The 17,313-nt window shown below is 38.6% G+C and overlaps 1 protein-coding gene across 3 annotated transcripts in view; it reads right to left on the minus strand.

The window, feature by feature from the left end:
- Positions 1–17,313, minus strand: part of CTNNBL1 (catenin beta like 1) — a 256,473-nt gene that overhangs the window by 216,187 nt on the left and 22,973 nt on the right. For 2 of the 3 annotated variants that reach the window (XM_077169106.1, XM_077169116.1), the window contains exon 2: positions 8,239–8,299. The exons of the other annotated variant lie outside the window; for it this stretch is intronic. The gene's annotated coding sequence lies outside the window, so the exon portion shown is untranslated. The remainder of the gene's footprint in view (positions 1–8,238; positions 8,300–17,313) is intronic. 3 annotated transcript variants of the gene reach the window in all.

A 17,313-nucleotide genomic window follows, 5' to 3' on the forward strand; every position in this document is an offset into this window, starting at 1 on the left:
TGAGATGGTGGAATAGCAGCCCATGACAAACTCTGGAATCTGTTATATAACTACTCATTGAAGTATGCTTTGAAAATTATTGTTTTCTTTCTTTGCTTTATATACATGTTATATTTTACAATAAAAAATGCTTTTAAAAAAAACAATCTGAAGCAAACATGCATAATGATATGGTATACACACTTTGGGGGAAAAAAATCACTAGGAGCTAAGAGACCACACAGAACATTTTATGGTGTCGTTCTTTGATATTGTTACTGCTGGTAAGGTTAAGGGTTTACATTACATAGAGGGTATCTCTATATCAACAAGATCTTTCACAAAGTGATTTAAATGGGCAGACAGAGAAACGTGGAGGAATGATACAGATAGGTAGATCCATAACTGGTTGAACACAAAGAGTGATGTTATATTCAAAACTGCAAAAATACATGGTAACTGCCAGGGAAAAGGTGACTCAAAAAGAGTTCATTCAGAAAAAAGCTGAGAGTTTTAGTAAATTCCAAATTTAATCAGTTAACAGGATAACCAACCTTAAAAAAATTTAAAGCTAATACATATTGAGGATGCACTACTAAAAGCATAACATCCAATGCAGACACAGTCCTACAGCACTGAATTAGACAATGCATTCTAAAAGAGGGATGCACCTTGACACAAACTCAAGAATGCATGAGAAGGGTAGGACAGGGGGTCTGGAAACCTTATTCTTAAAAAAAAAAAAAAGATGAGGAAATCACAGAAGATGTGGGGAGTCACCTTCAATTATTTCAGTGAACGCCTTGGAATGGAGTAGATGCATGCAGTGCTACCACAAATGGCAGAACATTACATTTCTTACTCCTTCATTCCAGGTCAAGAAATCTTTTTCATTCTTAAGCCATAGCTTAAATGTTACTGCCTCTGGGAGTCCTCCAAATACTTCAATAAAACCTCTGGGCTTCCTCAGCAGCATATCAGACCTCTATGAGCACACAACACATACATTATAAATCTCTACCTGCTTTATTAAATCATGAGCTAGGTCCTCAAGGGTAGAACCCTAGGATCAAAGCTTGCTCCTAATACCTCAATACCTAAGAGTCACATTTTCCCTGGTATTTAACCCAAGGAGCTAAATCAATAAGAAACAAATTCTGCTCCATACATATTAACACATATATATCCATTAAAGTGAACAAGAACAAAAAAAGTTTCCCATGCATTGGTAGTGTCCCAATAGAGCCTGAATTATGTGTCACACTTCCGTCAAAAGGTCCCTCTGACTGGACTCTGGACTTCTGTGATTCTAGCATTCAGCATCTTAGCCTTAAACCAATTTTAATGAACACTATATTTCTATAATATATTTCAATCAACACTATCTTTTTATAATGATAATTTCCCACATTTTTAAATTAGAAAATAATTTATTTTATCCACTCTGTTGTTTAGTTTGTTTTTCCCTTGGATGGGGGGAGAGGGTCATGGTCTGGAAATCAAAGCTGAGTCTCCAGCATAGAACGCAAGCAGTCTACCACTGGACAACCCATGCACCCTAAGTTTTAAAGTTGTATAAATACCAGCCGTAAACAAAGGCAGATGAGAACAAAACAAAATCTTTCTCTGTAAAGCTAATCTAATTTCAAATAGAACTAAATCTTTTCTAAAATTTTCCAAGGTTACTACATTAAAAAATTAAGACAAATCCCATATTATTCATAAATAACCCCTCAGTAAGTATATAAACCCCTGCAAACACGATGGAGAGACAAGAGAATAGGGAACTGTTCTTTTTGGGCTTACAATGCATTCTTACTAAGCACTTACATAGGCTCAATGATGGAGTATAAGGTTAAAACAAAAGACGTATTCTTGTCCTCAATGAGCTTTCAATCTTGTAAAAAGCAACATAAACAGGTAAATGGAGGATTAGTGAACTTTCTGGTTGGTACTGTACCTGAAGTATGCATAGGGAACAATGGAACTGTGGGACAGGCATCCACATCAGAATGAAGATCAAGGAACGCATCATAACTCAGTGGGAAAGGAGAGCTAACCCAATGAATTACCAATGAATCATAATTTACTATTAGTGAATGTATACAATGTATACAAATTCTCAGAGTTCCTTGAGCCACGAGAATGACCGTAACCAGGCAGAATCCATCTGTTCTGTGCCTACATGATTAACCACTTTATGCCACACTGGACTATATTTTATACATAGCTTAGTGTATTTTCTAATGATAGTACCAAATAATATTCAGAGAGTAAGTATGATAAAACTCAGACTCAAACAAAGAATTTTAGTCCAACCCCCTAATTTACAGATGAGTAAACTAAGACCCAGAGAACTGAGAACACTTGCATCCAAGCCATACAAAGTTGGGCCTGGAATCTAACTCTCACCTTTACAGAGGCAGTAAACACAACTTCCAGATCACTTTCCTAGTCACCACCTCAGAATACTGCATTGAATCTGTAAATCAATTTAGGCAGAATTGACATCTTAACTATATTTACTCTTCCAATCCATGAACACAGTGTGCCCCTCCATTTATTTAGGTCTTCTGTGATTTCTTTTAACAATTGCTTATAGTTTTCTCTGTATAGGTCTTTTGTCTCTTTAGTTAAATTTATTCCTAAATATTTTATTCTTTTGGTTGCAATTATAAATGGAATTTTTTTCATGACTTCCCCCTCAGATTGTTCATTACTAGTGTATAGAAACACTACAGATTTTTGAGTGTTGATCTTGTAACCTGCAACTTTGCTGTACTCATTCATTAGCTCTAGTAAGTTTGCTATGGATTTCAGGGGGGTTTTGACATATAGTATCATAGCATCTGTGAACAGCGAGAGTTTTACTTCTTCCTTTTCAATCTGGATGTCTTTTATTTCTTTTTCTTGTCTAATTGCTCTGGCTAGAACTTCCAACACAATGTTGAATAACAATGTTGACAGTGGACATCCTTGCCTTGTTCCTGATATTAGGGGGAAAGTTTTCAGTTTTTCCCCATTGAGGATGATGTTAGCTGTGGGTTTTTCATATATTCCCTTTATCATGTTGAGGAATTTCCCTTCTATTCCTATCCTTTGAAGTGTTTTCAACAGGAAAGGATGTTGAATTTAGTCAAATACCTTTTCTGCGTCAATCGAGATGATCATGTGGTTTTTCTGCTTTGATTTGTTGATATGGTGTATTACATTAATTGATTTTCTTATATTATTGCATACCTGGGATGAGTCCTATTTGGTCATGGTGTTTAATTCTTTTAATATGCTGCTGGATTTGATTTGCAAGAATTTTGTTGAGGATTTTTGCATCTATATTCATAAGAGAGATTGGTCTGTAATTCTCTTTTTTGTAATATCTTTGTCTGGCTTTGATATGAGGGTGATGTTGGCTTCATAGAATGAGTTAGGTAGCTTTCCCTCCTCTTCAATTTTTTTGAGGAGTTTGAGCAGGATTGGTACTAATTCTTTCTGGAATGTTTGGTAGAATTCACATGTGAAGCCATCTGGTCCTGGACTTTTCTTTTTGGGGAGCTTCTTCATGACTGATTCAATTTCTTTACTTGTGATTGGTTTGTTGAGGTCATCTATTCCTTCTCAGGTCAATGTTGGCTGTTCATGCTTTCTAGGAAGTTGTTCATTTCATCTACATTGTCAAGTTTATTAGCATAAAGTTGTTCATAGTATCCTCTCACTACCTCCTTTGTTTCTGTGGGGTCAGTGCTTATGTCTCCTCTTCCATTATTGATTTTATTTATTTGCATCCTCTCTCTTCTTCCTTTTGCCAACCTCGCTAAGGGTCCATCAATCTTAGTGATTTTCTCATAGAACCAACTTCTGGTTTTGCTGATTTTCTTGATTGTTTTCATGTCTCAGTTTCATTTATTTCTGCTCTAATCTTCACTATTTCTTTCCTTTTGCTTGCTTTGGGGTTAGTTTGCTGTTCTTTCTCTAATTCTTCCAAGTGGACAGTTAATTCCTCTATTTTTGCTCTTTCTTCTGATACAGGCACTTAGGGCAATAAATTTCCCTCTTTGCACTGCCTTTGTCGCATCCCATAAATTTTGATATGTCGTGTTTTCATTTTCATTTGCCTCGAGATATTTACTGATTCCTCTTCTAGTTTCTTCCTTGACCCACTGGCTGTTTAAGAGTGTGGTGTTGAACCTCCATATATTTGTGAATTTTCTGGCACTCTGCCTATTATTGATTTCCAACTTCATTCCTTTATGATCTGAGAAGTTGTTTGGCATGATTTCAATCTTTTTAAATTTATTGAGGCTTGTTTAGTGACCCAGCATATGGTCCATCCTTGAGAATGATCCATGACCACTTGAGAAAAAGGTATATCCTGCTGTTGTGGGGTGTAATTTTCTATAAATGTCTGTTAAGTCTAGTTCATTTATTGTATTATTCAAATTTTCTCTTTATTGATCCTCTGTCTAGATATTCTGTTCATTGATGAGAACGGGAAATTAAAGTCTCCAACTATTATGGTAGATGTGTCTATTTCTCTTCTCAGTGTTTTCAGTGTTTGCCACATGTATTTTGGAGCATTATGGTTTGGTGCATAAATATGTATGACTGTTACGTCTTCATGCTGAATTGTTCCTTTGATTACTACATAGTATCCACCTTTGTCTCTTTTAACTGTTTTACATTTGAAGTCTAATTTGTTGGATATTAGTATAGCTACTCCTGCTCTTTTCTGATTGTTATTTGCATGAAATATCTTTTCCCAACCTTTCACTTTCAACCTATGTTTATCTTTGGGTCTAAGATGTGTTTCCTGTATTCAGTATATAGATGGGTCCTGTTTTTTAATCCATTCTGCCAGTCTATGTCTTTTGATTGGGGAGTTTAACCATTAACATTTAGTGTTATTACTATACAGGCAGTACTTTCTTCTGCCATTTTGCCTTTTGGATTTTATATGTCATACCTAATTTTCCTTCTTTTTACCTTTACTGATAGTCTTCATTTCTACACTCTTCTCCCCACCTCTCTTTCTTGTCTTTTCCTATCCGTCTCTAGTGCTCCCTTTAGTATTTCTTGCTGAGCCAGTCTCTCGGTCACAAATTCTCTCAGTGATTTTTTTTTTGTCTGAAAATGTTTTAATTTCTCCCCCATTTCTGAAGGACAATTTTGCTGGATATAGAATTCTTGGTTGGCAGTTTTCTCTTTTAGTAATTTAAATATATCTTCCCACTGTTTTCTCACCCCCATGGTTTCTGCTGAGGAATCTACACATAGTCTTAATGGGTTTCCCTTGTATGTGATGGATTGCTTTTCTCTTGCTGCTTTCAAGATTCTCTCTTTCTCTTTGACATCTGACATTCTGATTAGTGTCTTGGAGTATATCTATTTGGATCTATTCTGTTTGGGGTATGCTGTGCTTCTTGGATCTGTAATTTTAAGTCTTTCATAAGAGTTGGGAAATTTTCAGTGATAATTTCTTCCATTAGTTTTTCTCCTCCTTTTCCCTTCTCTCCTCCTTCTGGGACACCCACAACACATATATTCACGTGCTTCATGTTGTCATTCAATTCCCTGAGTCCCTGCTCATATTTTTCCATTCTTTTCTCTATATTTTCTTTTGCTTGCTGGATTTCAGATGTCTGTCCTCCAGTTCACTAATCCTATCTTCTGCCTCTTGAAATCTGACATTGTAGGTTTCCATTATTTTTTTCATCTCTTGTGCTATGCCTTTCATTTCCATAAGTTCTGTGATTTGTTTTTTCAGACTTTCGATTTCTTCTTTTTGTTCATCCCTTGCCTTCTTTATATTCTCCCTCAATTCAGTGATTTGATTTTTGATGGTTTTCCATGTTTGTTTGAACATTCTGAATTAATTGTTTCAACTCTTGTATCTCATTTGAATTGTTGGTTTGTTCCTTTGACTGGGCCATATCTTCAGTTTTCAAAGTATGATTCATTATTTTTTGCTGGTGTCTAGACATTTAATTACCTTAATTAGTTTATTCTGGAGATTGCTTTCACTTCTTTTATCTAGGATTTTCTTGCTGGATGACTTTGTTGTCTATCTGTTCTTTGACATTCAGTTCAGCTTATTCTGGACCTCTAGCTTAGGTTTTGTTTAACAGATCAGAATTTTTCAGTTCTTGTTTTCTTGTTTCTTGCCCTGCCTGTATGGTGCCTTTTCCCCCCCTTAGGAGGGTCTACTTAGGTATTATAGACCCCAGCCAGATTTTTCCAGACCAAACTGGCCTCCTGTCAGGAGGAAAGAGTCACCTGCATCAGTTTTCCCTGAGGGTGAGACGCAGCAGATTATAAGGTTTTCCTATGGAGCCTCTGGGCTTTCCGTTTTTCCTATCCTGCCCAGTATGTGGTGTTCATCTGCGTGCAGGTCTCACCAACATAAGGCGATGCAGTACCTTTAACTTCAGCAGACTCCCTGTTGGCGGCATGGTGGAGACAGAGGAGAGGTTGTACTCTGGTTTTAATTGCTTCACTTTTCCAGACCCTGGGGTCTGAACTCCTTGAGGGAGGGATTTCAGGTGAGTTGGGCCCCACCCCTCTCCTGGGGAAGGCACAGCCTCCAGACAAACACTCAAGCTTAATTCTGCCTATGCCTAGGTCAGTGAAGCCTGAGAAGCCTTGCAGCTGTATCCAAAATGCAGTCAAGCCGTAGAAACACAGCCACCAAATCAAAAGAGAAAAGTCCTTTTCAGAGCAGGACCCCCATTCCTTGGGTTTGCCAATCAAGAGCTTAAGTTGGTATGTTGCTCTGTGTATCTCCAGGTGCCCCCTCCTTTCCTTCAAGGTCCAGACCTTTTCAGCTTCAAAAACCCTCTGGTTTTGTTTTTTTTTTCTTTTTCTATCAGCCCTGGCCCCTCTGCACTGGGGCAAAAACCAGTGACCTCTGCTTTTACTCAAGGTTCGGCTGAACTGGGGACCTATTTTTAGTAGTCAGAATTTATTAATTAATTCCACAGTTGGAGTTTGGTTGTGCTCAGCCCCTGCTGCTGTTAAACTCTCTTTACTTTCCCCTCTGGGAAGCAGCCTGGGGGGGGGGGGGGCACCAGCCGCCACAGCTTGAGAAACTCACAGTTTTGGGGGGGCTCACAGCTGGTCTAGCTGGTCCAGACTGGGGTACGCTGTGTGTCCAGTCACTGATGTGGCCCCAGCAGTTGTTCTATACTATTTCTGGCTATCTATTAGCTGCTCTGGAGGACAAACTACATCCCACACCTCACTAAGCTGCCATCCTGGCCCCTTGCTGCCATTATCTTTCAACCAACATTCAAATCCCTTCTGCTACTTTGCTGCCTGTGTCTTTAGCTACAACAGCTCTTTCTGCAGCACTTCTTGCCCATTTGGAATTCCACCACCTAGAAGAGCTCAGTGTCATCTGCTTATATGGAGTTTCCAGAAAAAATCTCTGCGGCATCTACCATTAAGACCAGTCCACTCCAAACCCATCAATATTAAATTAAAAATATGAGAAATCTATTTAAAACTATTTATCCTTAAACCAAGGCTCAGATACAATAAATTCACATTGCTATTTAGGGTAACACAAAGGCTAAGATACATTATAAGTCTATGTCACTGAAGCTGGGGAGGGGAAGAGGCACTCAGAGACCTGCAGACACACATGGTGGTTTTGCCAAATTACATGGCATACCTGTTAAATGTAAGTAACTGGACAAAAAGTCTTCAGATAGTGAACTACTGCTTCAAGCAATGGACAATTTCATTAAGACTAAAGCGGGGCAAGAAAATCTTTGATTTTTTTTCTACCTCTGAAATCACCTCTAAGACTCAAAACTGCATTTCTCTTTCAAACAAGAGCAGTTGAGAGAAAAGGGTGTATACTAGCATGAGGACAGCTAGGAAAGAAAAGAGGAACATGAGGCTGTTTGAGAAAATGGGGAAAGGGAAATGATTGAGTGAGGAATGGCAATCATTTTTTGTTCACAAGATCTGAGTCTTTCATAGTTGCTCATCAATTTCTTAAAGGTTCCAACACATTTTAGGTCTCAGGAGCCTGGACCTTAAAATTGCTACCATTATTTCTTTAAGGCTTAAAACTTATTTACATAAGTCTGTTACACAACAGCTGCCACATTTATTTCAAGGAAGACAGAACTCACATGGAACTTTACCCCAATTATCTTGTTAAAAAGAATATTTTTTAACATTATGTGTAATGCTTCAGAGTCTGAAAACATAGCATGATTATATAATATACTTTCTAGCACCTGAATGCTGATTTACCTCTCTCTCAATTTGAATGAAATACTGCCGTTATGGCCTCGATACATGCCTGCTGATGAGCCTGTAAAAGACAATGAAAAGAGATGGTTTCATGTCTGCTTTTGTCTAAGATGTACTTTGTTTTCCTCAACTCAAAGGTTTTACTATTTCTAGAAGCTTTACAAAACCACGAAAGTTAGCAAAATACCTCTATTCCTAATAAAAGCAACAACGTTGAATGAGTGATTCTTAGTTGAGCGATTCAGTATCTGAAATGCTTCCTCCATGTAGAAAACAACAGGTAGAACCCTGACCACTTGGCAGAGGAATATTATCAAGAGGGATTCTCTGGTAGCCTGGCTAAATGCCTCTTAGCCACCCACAAATTCCTTCTATAAACTCCATCCCCATCACAACTCTCTCAGAGAGACTACAGAGTTTATTTCAAAGTGATGTAAAGTAATAAGTGCTCACTTCAAGAACTAAAAAATTCCTAGCAAGAGCATCATGTATACCAGATAAAGCAAAATGTAATCCTTGCTAGCCAGGAAAGAAATTCTATCAAAGATAACATAAATAATTAAATAAAAGTCTTTAACAAACAAAAATTACAAAAAAAATAAATAAATAGAAGAAAATAATTGTTTGGTACCACAACCCCCTCCCCGCCCCTATTTAAAGTTTTCTTTGAACCTTGGCAGATTTGGGTCTCTCTCTCTCACCTCTCTCTCTCTCTCTATCACACATACACACACACACACACACACACACACACACACACACACACACACCTTAAGAACTGAATTCCTTTAAAAAAACACTAAAAAAGCAGTACAAAGATGCAACTGCTTTTGTTATTTTTTAAAATAATGCAAAAACAATGTGTTACTATAGATTTACTTTCTGATAAAGGAAAGAAAATTTTCATAAGCAATTTCCTCTGGAGGTGAATCTCTAGTCAGTTACAATCAACTTAGAGAGAGCCATCAAGGCAAACTACTCATTAGTTGTCAATTTAGAATGACTTCAGAAAGCTAGCCCCAGACCTCCACTGATACCTTTTCAACAACCTCTTAATCTTGTTTATAGCACCTGTGTTAAAGCAGCTACCATCAATCCTACTCACTTGTCTCAGACTGAAATTACTTAGAAACTTGAAAATCCCAGTAAACAAACCAAAAACCAGAGTTACACTGGTTGAAAAACCCCACGCACAAGGGAACTGGCCACCTCTTTTAAACAAAGCTACATTAAATGAACCAGGATGGGCCTCAACAGGCAAAAAAAAGACACATAAATCTCACAAATACCACAAAGAACTTCTCAGGAGGCACTGGGGCCTCAGACAATCTCAGGGTTTAAAGAAACCATAAAGAATTTCCCCTACAGCTTCCTTACTAAGTGATTATAAAAGCTATATAATTATTACCTTATCTGTGCCTTCTATGTGCCAGATATTTAACAGTTCATTATCTTTTTAATCCTCGCACAACCCTACTAGGTAGGTAAAACCACTCCCCATTTTTACAAGTGAAGAAACCAAGGTGCAGGTGGCTTACTTACTAAACTGCCTAAGGTCAAAGGGCTAGAAAATATGGAGATGGGATTCAAACACTGCCAGTCTAAGCCAAAAGCTCTTGCTCTTTCTACAACACACTACCGCCATGTGATTGAAATCTTCTTGTTTTAACTACTTCTGTGCTAACACAGATTGTTTCCTCAGGATCCTCAAACCCAAATGAACTACTAACACCTCTATTACGTTCTACTTTAGAAACTCATGTGTTTCCTAGACCTGTTCAGAACATAAAACATTGACACTAAACTAGTCCCATCAATAGGGAAGTATAGGGCAGTGAGAAGAGAATGGACTTGTAGTCGGACATCTGGGTTTGTTACTAGTGTGTGACGGTGGGAAAATCACTGCCATCTCAGCCTTAGTTTCATCCTTGGTAAAAGCCCTCACAGTGTAGAGAGATAATATATGGAAGTGCCTAACCCACAGAAAGTTAAATAAGAAAAAAAAACATCAAATGGAAATGGACATGCCAGATACAACCAATACAAAATAAAAATTAAATCATGTTGTTCTGCATTAGCTCTTATTTTTTGTCTATAAGGCTGGATAAAGAGAAAACAACAACTATGGTCCTTAAGACTTTGGATAATAATTAAATAAATCAATCTCCTGCTTTAGAGTCAGAGATGACCCCAATCTTTTAAAGAAATACCAGTCAATTCTCCGGTGATTACAGTAATGAAAGTCAACTATTGTTACTTAAGGTAAATGCCACCCAATTTAGTGGTTCCTATGACCAGGACCACTACCATTCACTAACACAGTTTTATTTATTCCCCATCAAGAAAGAGGCAAGAAAGAAAAGACAACTGGTGCCAAGCCTCAGCAACACAGATATCTAGAACAGACCCAAGTTCAGCCACCCAGGTGTTGATTTATTCATGCTATATTCATTCACCTACTCAGGCTTTCATTTCTTCAGTCCAGACATTTACTGAACATTTACTAGATGTGAGGCACTGATCTGGTCACTACCCTTGACAAACTCATGGTCCAACAGGAGGGAAAGACATTAAATAATTTCAATAAGGAATTATATATATGGTAAACTAGAAGCACATGCAACATAGGATGATGGTAGCATTCTTGCTGCATTCTACTCTTTAGGGTCTTGAGTGCTTGCTTTGCATTTTGTTTTTATTTTAAGCTACCTTTATCCATCAGAGCCTTCTCCAAGGAGATGTAAGATTCTACAATCTGCTTCTTGGGTATCTTTGGGCAAGTTACTAAACCTTGTAAGCTTCCTTTCTTCATCTGTAAAGTGGGAATAAAGAAGCTGGCTTCAAGGGTTGTCTTTAGGATGATCTGGGCTATCATGTAAAAAGCAAATAATACTAATGACTGTCTGTCAGTGGGATTCAGTGCCTGGTAATTCCCAATCCTGTGTTTTGTTCTTTTGGCCAGGTAGCACTGGGAGAAGAGGAACAGACACCTTCACACTTCTTTCATTTCATTAAAAGTGTGAAATTTCCCACAAGTTCCTATATGAGCTATTTTTCATACACTTCAAATCAAAAACACACCATCCCTATAAGCGACCCCCTCTTGTGCAAATACAAGGACAATTTGTCGCTTACAGGGCAAATCTGCAGAGGTAATACCTCAAGTGTAGCTGCACATCCACCTCACAATACTATCTGGTTAGTCTCAGAGTCATGCTCCAAAAGAAAGCTATATTCCTTGTACTCAGCAATTGGAAAGTTCACATAGCCAGAAGTACCTCTGCCACACACAAGGTGAACCATGGCTAAAAACTGCTTTTTCAATTAAAAAAAAAAAGACTTCTTCAACCTCCTGCTGACAACCACATCTAGAACATGGAGCCCAATATCAGACAGTTAAACAGTCTCCATCCTGTCATAATAGTGGTTTTAAGTAGTCAGAAGAGGAAAGGGAAAAATAACTAATTTAAACAAAAGGTTTAATCTTCTAATTATGGGACAGGTTCCAAGAGGATGGAAAGTGATTTGCAATCTTCATTATAGAATCCCCAAGTGACAACTGGCACAAGTAGTGTCAGCCAGAAGGCAAACCCCATCTTTTTTTCCCCCACTGAGTCTTTTGTGTCCTTGCAAGTTTTGAAAGGATGGAAGAAGACAATCCAATCCAAGAAGACAAAAAAAAAAGAGGTAGAAAAATCAGGATTTCTGTCTCCCCAAGTTCATTATGCTGAGCGAGGTGCAAGGATCCCAGTAAAAAACCAGGAAGATAATACTCAGTGACTTTACACTAGCAGGCTGAGCAGCCTGAGGCCCTTTGAAACTCCAGTCTTGTAAAAACTGGCCAACTCAGGTGATACTTAAGCAACTGTTTTTATTTGCTGAAAAGTCCTGTCATCAGCAGTTAAGAGATACATCGAGAATTAAGGTAGTACCCACCAATGGCACCTCTGGTCAGAAGGAAATCTGTTTCTCTGCAGTATGCTTATACCACTGCTAATTTTTGTTATCTCCGTCTGTTCAGATCTCTCTGTGCTAACTCAGGACAAAAAGTCCCTGCCAACCAACTCTGACAAGTCTGATGGCAGAACTTCCTCCAGAGAATCAGCAGCCACAGCAAAGGCAGGCAATTATTCTCTTTCATTATAGACATTTCTTTTTAAATTTCGAAAATAAATAGTAGCCATTCATAGCCACTGTTCACTGCAGTCACTTATACATCTGGCAGAAACTGAAATTTACCCCTAAGCCAAGTGATAAATTTATTCTGGAAATAACCAGAAATGGCTGTGCCCCTTTAATTACCCACTGTAATATAAAACCTAGGATGGAGAGGATGGTCACAGCAGTTCTGGGCAAAACAGCAGTGATATTTAATCATCAGTTCAGACCATCTGCAACTGTTTTGCAGAAGCACATAAAGTTTATGGATTCCAAGCTTCCTACAAGTTACCAGGTGCTGAGGGTCAGCAGCATTGTCCTCAGATCCACCAGGGGCTGCTCTCTTCATTCTCTCCAGGCCAAGGTGCTCAATGAAAGGCACATATCCACATTTTCTGTGCCAAGCCTGGCATGAGGAAAGTGTAGTTTCTTGATTAAGCCAGAGCACAGATTAAATGTTTAGAACTGGGAGATTCTGAAAACAACCTAGGCGGGAAAGCAATTATCCCAGGGAGAGCAAAACAGCTTCAGCTGTGGCCCTCTGTAGCACAACGGTAAATTCTACCCCTTTGAACAACTAAGTTGGCCAGATTGCTCCCCTACAATCTATTCTCTATTCTGCAGAGTGATTTTTTACAATATAAACCAAATGGTGTCACTCTACAGCTTAAAAATCCTAATGGCTTTCCATTATATACTTAGAATAAAATGCAAAAATTTTAGAGTCCCCTTCTCCACTCACCACCTGCAGCTGACCTCTCTGTCCTTATCTCAACTGTCCCCCTCCTCCCTCACTATGCTCTAGCCAAACCTCAAAACTGACAAGTTTTTCCCACATCAGGTCTTTTGTATTTGGTTTTCCCCAGGCCTACACTGCTATTCCCACAGCTCTTCATATGGCTGGATCTTTACCATCCAGTCCTCAGCTCAAATGTCACCTCCTCAGAGGCCTTCTAGAAACTTTTGAAGTAAACAGCCATTGCTTCCCCATCACTTTATTGTATCTGCCCATTTTTTTCCTTTACATTACTTAAACCTATCTGAAATTATCTTGTTTTGCTTATCTAATATGTATTTGCATTCTCATTTACTTGTATTTGTTTTTCTTAGTTATCATCTGTCTTGCCTCCCTGGATGTGATCTCCATAAAGACAGGGAGAGACTGTCTTGTGCATCATTCTATTCCCAGTGTCTAATATGGATAGCCAATCCAAATGAAATCTGGACCGGCCCCCTCAAAATCTGGACTGGCTTACAGCCTGACTGTGAGCTGGGTCACAACCCCCTAAAAATAATGAACAACATTCTAGTTCTTTGCCAATCCCCAAAAATGACCAGGAAACAATGGTAAAAAGAAACTGGGTAAGACCAAGAGGGAAAACAGACTTTCAAAGCTGCAGAATTGGAAAATCAACAAGTCTCTTGGGTAGGCTCTTGCCCAAATTATCCTTTCACAGGAAGATCAGATGGGCCAGAGGCTGGGTCCTGAAGGTCCAGCTAAAGAATACTATGAGACACACTATATGAAGTAACTCCAGTTCCAGCCAGCCAAAATCCTTAACAGGGAGGCAGCAGTTGGGAGCCAGCAATGAGATGTACATACCAAGTCTAAAAGATTCTGCTGTATGTTGGAAAGGAGGCAAGATAGAGTCAAGAGCCAGGCACCAGACAGAAACTGGGCAGAGGAATGAACTGATCAGGAAAAAGCACATAAGTCTAAGGTAGTAACTGCTACAATCTAGACTGTGATTATTTCATCCATTGGTGGAATGGGATTTGAATAAAGGCTTACTTAAAGATACAGGGTCAAGGTAGTCAGACAAATAAAGGGCTCCTCTCCAGAAAGAGGTACTCCACAGAAGGCCAGGTTAAGCCCCTATTCCTGAATGCCAGTTTATCTTGAAAGATTCATGACCAGTGGGCAGCAATAATTGTTCAGATGCTCTTCAGTCCCCAAGATGGCAGTGGTGGACAAAGTGAAGCTAGAGGAAATGCTAGAGGGAAAATGAGAAGTTATGCTAATATTATTTCCAGTATCTCAAAGATTTCAGTATCTAGTTGAAGAGCCCTAAAGTTTCACAGGTCATTCAAAAATGACCAGAATGCTAATGCCTCCTTCATCAACTACCTCAACTTTCCACACCACCATCAAAACAAGCAAAAAAAAAAAACAAAGGCCTCAGGTTTAAAAAAGAAAAAAAGTAATGTACTTGACTCACAAGAAGAGCCCTCAAGCTATTCTTTCTCAATAGATATAATTTTACCAAACAAACAATAACACTGCATAGTAACAGCTGATGCCAATAAGAGAAAAACTACAAAAAGCAGGCACAAAAAGATGCTAACAGTCTAAAGTGTTTACTGCAGGAATAAAAGCTTTCAGCACCTCAGAAAGTCAATAGAGGGCAGGCCTCAGTGGCTCAGCAGGCAGAGTTCTCTCACCTGCCATACCAGAGACCCGGGTTCGATTCCTGGTGCCTGCCCATGTAAAAACAAAAGTCATTAGAGAATCTGGGTATAATAGCGTGTTCATAATAATAATACTGAGACTGTTGTGTGACCTACTGAGAAAGGCAAGATTATTCACATATTTTAGAAAGGTCTCCATACAAAGTGACAAAAGAAGAGGAGGCATGACCATGGAAAAAGCACTGCTCTGCATCCATTCTGTCACTGAGGCAATCCTGAGGCACTTTCCCTCTCTGGAGGTGAACTTGGCTCCATCTATTAAAAGAGAGGGCTGGAATAGATTACCTATAGGTACCCTTCTGTTCTAACACTGTTACTCCACCTGTATGCTTCAGTTATCTGGAAAATCTGTTTATGAGGAACACTACATTTTTCAGACACCAGATAAATGAGGAGTTAATTCTATCCACTATAACCTATATCACCATTTTTAAAAAAGAACCTCATTATGGATTTCTTTCCTGTACAACCCTCAATTAATCAAAGGTAATGTCTTTTTCTTGTCCTCCTTTATTGCTGAGTTCCAACATTCTGTTGATTCCTTGACATCTCTACCTTCCTCTACCCAACAGTTACTCCTAAATCACAGCTCCACTCCATGTTTCAGCTTTTCCGTAAATAATTATGTAACCTTTAAATGCTCAAAGTTTTCCCTCATCATTAATCTAAGATGTTATTATCTGTTCCAATGAAAGCATTAGTGTTCCAAGAGGTTGGTAAAAGATAATATGACAAACTGTAGCTAAAATTCTTTTCTTTTTAACCGAAGCTACAACGAAATAGCATTACAACACTGTATATCAGCAAAAGATTATATGTACTGCCAATGTTTAAGTCTACTAAAGATAAAAAAAAAATTTAACTCAATTTCTCTTAACTGTAATCAACCTTTAATTTTATGTATTAACAGAGTGAACCCATGAACAATGCCAAACATACTGTTCAATAATCAATCACATATAGTCAGAAACACTCAGCAACATCGTGAAACTCTATGTTTGGTATCAAATCCTTCTCTGATCAACCAGTGACTCTGGACCTCGATGGGTGGTTGAAGGGAAGTCCAAGAAACCAAAGCAGGTAATCTGCATATAAGCAACTGACAGTTTAAGATGAGCTGAGAATGAAAATATACTGAAGTAGTTCTTACCAGAACTTTCACTGAACTCAGGATGAAAATAACCACTTTCTATTTACAACTCACAGTAGATCAGCAGTCCTAAAACATAGGCCAACACACTTGCAGACAAGTCACTACTGGAACTCTATGGAAAAGAAAATGGTTTTGAACTATTTCAACTGGAATACTAAAGACCCAAATGACTGACCTTGGAGAAGGTAAGAGTAATAGCAGAATTCCTAATACTAAATTTAATCGTACTAAAAAGATCTGGGGAAAAGAGCTACTGTGTTGATGACTCATTTCTTGATATCAGTGATTGCTAACTGTGGTGGAACAGGGTTGTGTTTTCACCTGCTGAGAGCAGCCTACATTGTGACAGGTGAGAGTGACTGCTCTCATTTCATTTTGTAGCTTTCTAAACCCGTTCTCCAAGGGACTAATGAGCTTGGAAATACTGAGATAGTTCTGTAGCATTTAAGATTTTTTTCTGCTGTAGCATGTGTTCATTTCTAATGATACAAAAAATAAAAATTAACAGCTGACATTTATTGGGCATTTACTATGTGCCAGCCACTGTACTACTTAGAACTATGCACATTATCTCATGTAATTCTATTTTTAAAAAGATGGTGATGTGAAAACTTTAAAAAATATGGTGGGGCAGAAATAGATACCATTATATGATTTTTGTGCCAGTTTGAGAGGATGTATGTACCCTAGAAAAGCCATGTTTTAAACATAATTCCATTTTGTAAAGGCAGCCATTTCTTCTAATTCCTATACTTACTCTGTGCTTGAAACTTTAATTAGATCATCTCCCTGGAAATGTGACTCAATCAAGCGTGGTTGTTAAGCTACATTAGGCAGACATGGCTCCACCCATTCCAGGTGGGTCTTGATTACTTTACTGGACTCCTATAAAAGAGGAAACATTTTGGAGAAAGCTGGAGATTCAGAGAGAGCAGAGAAGGACAGAACCACCAGAAAGCCACGGCAGAGAACACCACAGAACCACGAAGCAGCGAGTCCATCGGCCAGCAACCTTTGGAGATGAAGAAGGAAAACGCCTCCTGGGGAGCTGGAGAGGAAATTAGCAGAAGGACGCCGTGTTCACCATATGCCATTCCAGCCGAGAGAGAAACCCTGACCACGATCACCATGTGCCTTTCCACTTGAGAGAGAAACCCTGAACTTCATCGGCCTTCTTGAACCAAGGTATCTTTTCCTGGATGCCTTAGATTGAACATTTGTATAGACTTGCTTTAATTGGGGTATTTCCACAGCCTAAAAACTGTAAACTGCAACTTATTAAACTCCCTTTTTAA

This window comes from Tamandua tetradactyla, chromosome 1, assembly GCF_023851605.1.
Source record: "Tamandua tetradactyla isolate mTamTet1 chromosome 1, mTamTet1.pri, whole genome shotgun sequence".
NCBI lineage: Eukaryota > Metazoa > Chordata > Mammalia > Pilosa > Myrmecophagidae > Tamandua > Tamandua tetradactyla.